We start from the raw sequence: 5,915 nt of genomic DNA, 5'->3' as shown, positions 1-5,915 counted from the left end.
TTTTTTTTTTTTTTTTTTTTTACCATGTGGTTGATTAATTATTTTTTTTATTTAACTAGCCCGGACTAGGGAGGTCCAAGTAGGCAAAATTATATAATTCCTCGAGGACAGAAAATGGAACCTGATTCTCTAATAGTATCAAGTCATGCAAAATATCAAAGACGTTCTCGTGGATGTTGTTTTCTTCTGGGTATCGCGTAATACACCACAAGTGCTCAATGATAAAAATAGAATCCAAAAGAATCATCTTCACGAAATCTTCCTTGCCGATTTCATGAAAGTTCTCTGCATAACAGTGACGGATCTTTAATTCTTCTTCTTGAACGCATTTTGCAAGTTCTCCCTGGGTCCTTTTAGTTCGATAACAGACGTCCAAGAAACACCTCAATTTCAATTCTTCATTTTTCTTAAAATTTTCTTTGCCATGATGGAAAGGGCCTATTGAAATTTCTTTTGGAGTTTAGGCATCTTCATTTATATTGCGGAGATTTTGGGGAACCCTGTAGATACAACACTCGGGTTGTTTGTCAGGCTCCAGGTCCCAGACTTGTGGAATGTCTATAATAGTAAAGTCTTCCAACTGGTTGTCAGGCTCCATGTCGAATAAGTTTTGCATTCACAATTCTTTGCTCAGACCGCTTGTCAGGCTCATTCACCCTTCAAATTCTTCAATTGAATCATAACATGTGAAATCTAGTGACAAACAATATGGAATAGCTGGGGTAAATAAAGTATTACCATCACTTTAGAATAGGCACCATTGCATAGGTTTCCGTCCTTAACAATAATACTACTGGCAATATATTTAACAAACGTTTCACAAAACTTGATAAAATTTAATATCCACACTTTATTCGGAAGGGTTTAGTTAACATATAACTGCTCTTACTATATTTGTCAATAAACTATATTTAAAAAGTTTTGATATCACTTTCATAAAAAATATGAAAAACTAAAAAAAAAAAAAAAAAAAAAAAAAAAAAAAATCAGTTATTATAATTCCTAAATTAATAGGGGCATTCATTAATTTTTTTCCCATTTGGAAATATAGAAGTAATTTAATGTAGGGGGAAAAAAAAAAAAAAAACCTATGTGAAAATGATAGTAGTCTTTCTAAAATTTCACGTTAATTTGTCTCCACCTTCTTACTAATGGGTTCTTAGCTAGACTATGCAACCAGTATTTAGTTATATCATCTTGGTTTCAGAATCTTAAGGGTCCGTTTGGTAATATTGTTCTAATAACGTTGTTTGCATGTATTTTCTAGAAATATGTGTGAGTAAAAGAGTGTGTAAAAATATGTGTAATGTTATTTAAACATTGAAAACTGTCGTTTAAACAATGGTAACAAACTGATCCTTAATTTTTAGAATTATATTTCTAAGAATATAGAATTTCAACGTTAGATTTGTTTAATTTTTTTTAAAGATAAATACTATATTCACAACATTTCACAATAAATCTTAAATGATAAGTTCTTATTAATTGTTACTAGTGAGTAAAAAAAAATAAAATATAAATTAAAAGTAAAACCAATAATAACTTATCACCTATTATTTATTGTGAAAGTATTCTGGACAATGGATGTAGCAATTTTCTTTGTTTCATTATTTGTAGCATTCTTATCATGTTTTGCGGTATTAAAAATTCCTATGTTAGAAGATAGATTATAACACTAAAAAATAATTGTAATTCCTACATGCATTAATTATATAAAAAATAATTGTAATTCCTACATGCATTAATTATATATACAGCTATGGATCTGGGTTCCAAAAAATTCCTTCATATTATTGATGTAACAATACCACACTAGTGCAGCAGCAGAAGTATTGAATTGTAGAACTATAAATGTTTTTTGCACCTTTACCACCAAAAAAAAAAGAGTCTTGCCGTTTTGCTGCCGCGTTCAGAAAAGGAACCCTCATGTGGATCTGGGTCCACAATCTTTCTCACGGCAATTAATGACTGAAATGGTGGGTCTCATAGTTAAAAATTGCTATTTTATTCCTTTTATAATGGGGATATCTGCCATCTAACATAATTTTCAAAGATTATTGTGTTAGTAAGTACGATTTTGACACCGTTTAAGAAACTAGCATCTTAAGTTTGTAAAACTCGAAACTCAAGTTTGTTAAACTCGAATTCGATGTTAAACTCAAGCCCCAAAGACACAAGTTCGGACTGCTGATGTGGAACAATTTATCCATGTGTGGAACTTGAGTTTCTTAGACTCAAGTTCTCTAAAACCAAAAGCATAAGATACGAAGAAGAACAGAGGAAGAAGACAAAGGAAGAAAGACGATCTGCATATCCAAAGAAGAACAGAGGAAGAGGAAGACGATTTGGAGCTTTGAAGAAGAATAAAGGAAGACAATCTAGCTGGAGAAGAGGAAGACGATTAGGCCGGAGAAGAGCAAGACGATCTGGTTGGATAAAAACAGAGCATGATCTAGCTGGAGAAGAGGAAGAAGAAGAAGAATAGACGCTGGGAAAGAAAATGGTGGAACTCGAGTCTTAAAAACTCGAGTTCCACGTGGATTTTTTTTCATGTTAGATGCCACTACTTGCAACTCGAGACTTAGAAACTCGAGTTCTATCTTGGAACTCAAGTTTTAAGAACTCAAGATGCTAGTTTGTTAAATAGTTTTGTAAACTAGACAATTAACTAAAATATTACAAAAATGATGCTAGATGCACCCAAAAAAAAAAAAAAAAAATCTTTAAGTGTTTCCATGATTATAACTATCAACTTATCAAAAATAAGGATTCAAAAAGTTTCAAATCATTCAAGATAGTGAGTCACTCATTCAACTCTTCAAGTATAATGTTATATTTTAATTAGACTCATCACACGTGCTTTGCATGTGCAATAATGCTATTTTTTTATTTAATTTTTTTGTTGGTTTAATGTTATAATGTTTAAAAGTGATATATAAATAACCGTGTAATTTTTTTTTTTTAAAGAAATAGGTAAGGTGATAGGGAATAATATTTAAAAATGAGAAAGAGACAATGTCTAAGTTTTAGGCTGAATGGAGAAAATAAAATAAAAAAAACCTAAAATTTAAAAATAATAAATTACTCTTTTAACCAATTTGTTTTTTTTAATTTAAAATTATTTAACTAAAAGATAGGGGTATTTTCGTACGTTTAAGAATTTGTGTGAGGGTATTTTAGTATACAAAATATTGAAACCCAAACAAAAAATCTTGTTATTAGTAGTATAGATACTTTTACATTGCTTTATTTTCTTAATTTATTTTGGAAAAAAAAAATATGTTTAAACTTTATGCATTTAGACCAGGCTCTTAATTTGATTGTTATATATGAACCAAAAATTGATTATTATATATTTTTATTTTATTATTTTAATGATATCAATATATATATTCATTCATAATTAATTGAAATTATGAAAAACAAATTAAAATTTACATTTATTAGCTTGTGTATTACAAAAATATTAGCATATAATTTTTATTTATTTTGTTATTATTATCAAATAATATTTTCTAAATTAATTTTCCTTTCGATATTTTCTTTTAATTCCACCAAGTGGAAATCATTATTAAAGTTGAGAGAGAAAGATGAAGATTTAATTGTATTAAGCTAACTAATTGATTACATTACTCTTTTCTCCGAAAATAGATAAATAAATAAAATCAATTACATTACTCTGCGAAAAAGTAAAATACACACTTAAAATTTACAAACTTCCTAACAATTATCTGATGTGGCATAACAGATTTCCAACTTAGATTGGCACGCATTAAATTTGTAACTAACTCTAATCATAAACTTTAATCTATACTATTTTTGTTTGAATACAAATCATGAGTACTTCATCAGTACTATTTTTTTTTTATTTCACTAATTACCACTTGTCATGTATTTATCTAACTTTATTTATAAAATAGTTAAAGTTTAAAATGAAAAAAATAAAAATAAACACATAACAAATTGTAATTGGTAGAACATAAAGTGTAACACAAAATGTGGTACAACAGATTTGTATTCTTTTTGTTTACGGAGCCTATTTACAAGAGCTTGTTTATAAGTTGTGTCATATAGCAACTCTCAAAACATATACACACATATACTCTATCTGTCCCAAATTGTTTGGCTTGTATTCCATTTTGAGATATCCCAAAATTATGTGCCGTTTGAAAAGTCAAACACTATTAATTTACTAACATCCCTTTTATGTCCTTAATTTATTTTTGGGAGCATTTTTTTTAAATTAAAAAAAAATTAAAAACCTAAATTTTGAAATCCACTATAGATGCCATCTTTATTCAAATTTAAAATTAAAAAAAAAAAAAAACCAACAACAACAACAACAACAACAACAACAAAGAAAACAAATTTGTTTAAGGGTAATTTAGGAAATTTTTAACTTTTTCAAAGAGATAAGGTAGTTAATGATGTTTCCCTAAATAATTGGGTTTTTCTAACTAGGCCAAACAATTTGAGATGAAGGGAGTATGATTTAGATCCAAATTGGTAAATACCAAAATGTACGTCTATAATGTGGATTGTATAATTTAGTTTGGTTAGGAAATGGATTAAGTTACAGCTTGAAGATCTAAAGTTCTAGAAGGCTCACTTGGAGTGAACACAGGACTTGCTCAAGTTATTATTAAAATGAGGTAGAGACTTTGCACAACCTTCACTTAAGTGAGATTACAAATTTCGCAATCCTAATTCTAATTGAGGATCGCTTTAACCTTGACTTTTAGTTTTACCAATCTAAAATACCCTTTGATACACAACTTTCAAGTCTCAGCTTGCTATACCGAAAGAATTTTATGAAGTTTCCTTCTTTGTGTGCTTAAACAGAAAATCATTCTCCTACGTACGTTAATAAGTTACAGAGTTCGGTTGATTAGTAGTGGTACTGAACACATTTTTTTTTTCCTTATAATTCTTGAATAGCTACCCTAGTGGTTGAATTGTACTTTTCTAATAGCAATCTACAGAATGACAGAAACAAGTAGGAGAAGGTGCTTAGAATTTTATTATTTTTCCAGGCGGCCTTATGTTATCTGTGGGTTGAAGTGTATATTGAATTTTGATGTGTCTATAATTGACTAGAAAATTATGATACTAAACCAAAAAAATAAAATAAAAACAAAAACTCATGCATGGGCGGAGTGTGCGCAATGAGGCTACTACAAAATAATGGAATTGACTGAACTAATTGTAATTGATAGTTTGATACCCAAATTAGTTGAGTAAAAAAAGGAAAAAAGAAATTAGAAAACGACCTTGCAAGCTATAATTTTCATCAATTAAAATCTTAAAGTACATGATATACAAAATATGAAGTCAATGAAACTGCTAGATTATCTTTGGCGAAATTTATCTTGAAGAACGTGCAAAAATGAAGTGAAAGGATGGAGCAAAGAACCTGCAAATGTTGTTTGAAAGAAAATGCTAGAATACTTTACTCCAAGAAACCGCACAATCTGATAGAGATAATGTCCAAAGAAGCAAGGCTAATAATCTTTCTTTGTTTCTCTCTATTTACTCATAGCTAAAACTCACTCATGGAAGAAAAAAATCTTGTACTTTAGCACACTTCATAGCATTCTCAAAATCTTCTTGCACTCCTACTTATTGAGTGATCTCTCTCTCTCTCTCACTCTCTTAAACAGAACAAGCACAGCACACGTCATTACGACAACGTCATTCTCATAAACTTAATTACAAGATGGTACCATACGGGACCATTGCCAATGAAGAAGGCCCACGCCCCATTGATGGGATTGACTTGCTTTTAGTCTTTGTGTGGCAGGAAGAGAGACATGATCCATTCACACAGGACCTGAATTTTTTCTTTTTTTTTGGTAACATCACATGACCTAATTAACTTGCATCTTATTCACAGAATGGTAGAAATAGCTGCTGGG

General features: G+C 29.7%; 1 long non-coding RNA gene across 1 annotated transcript; it reads right to left on the bottom strand.

Annotated features, from left to right (window-relative positions):
* On the bottom strand, positions 1 to 5,597 carry LOC115988113. The gene is made up of 2 exons (XR_004091323.1): positions 5,414 to 5,597; positions 1 to 693 (listed from the first exon to the last, which is right to left on the bottom strand). It is a non-coding gene; the product is annotated as an uncharacterized LOC115988113 (long non-coding RNA).
* Between the last annotated feature and the right edge of the window lie 318 nt (positions 5,598 to 5,915).

Source organism: Quercus lobata, chromosome 4, assembly GCF_001633185.2.
Source record: "Quercus lobata isolate SW786 chromosome 4, ValleyOak3.0 Primary Assembly, whole genome shotgun sequence".
In the NCBI taxonomy this organism is placed as follows: domain Eukaryota; kingdom Viridiplantae; phylum Streptophyta; class Magnoliopsida; order Fagales; family Fagaceae; genus Quercus; species Quercus lobata.
Note: the sequence above shows the minus strand (reverse complement) of the source record. Positions and strands in the feature narration are given on the sequence as shown.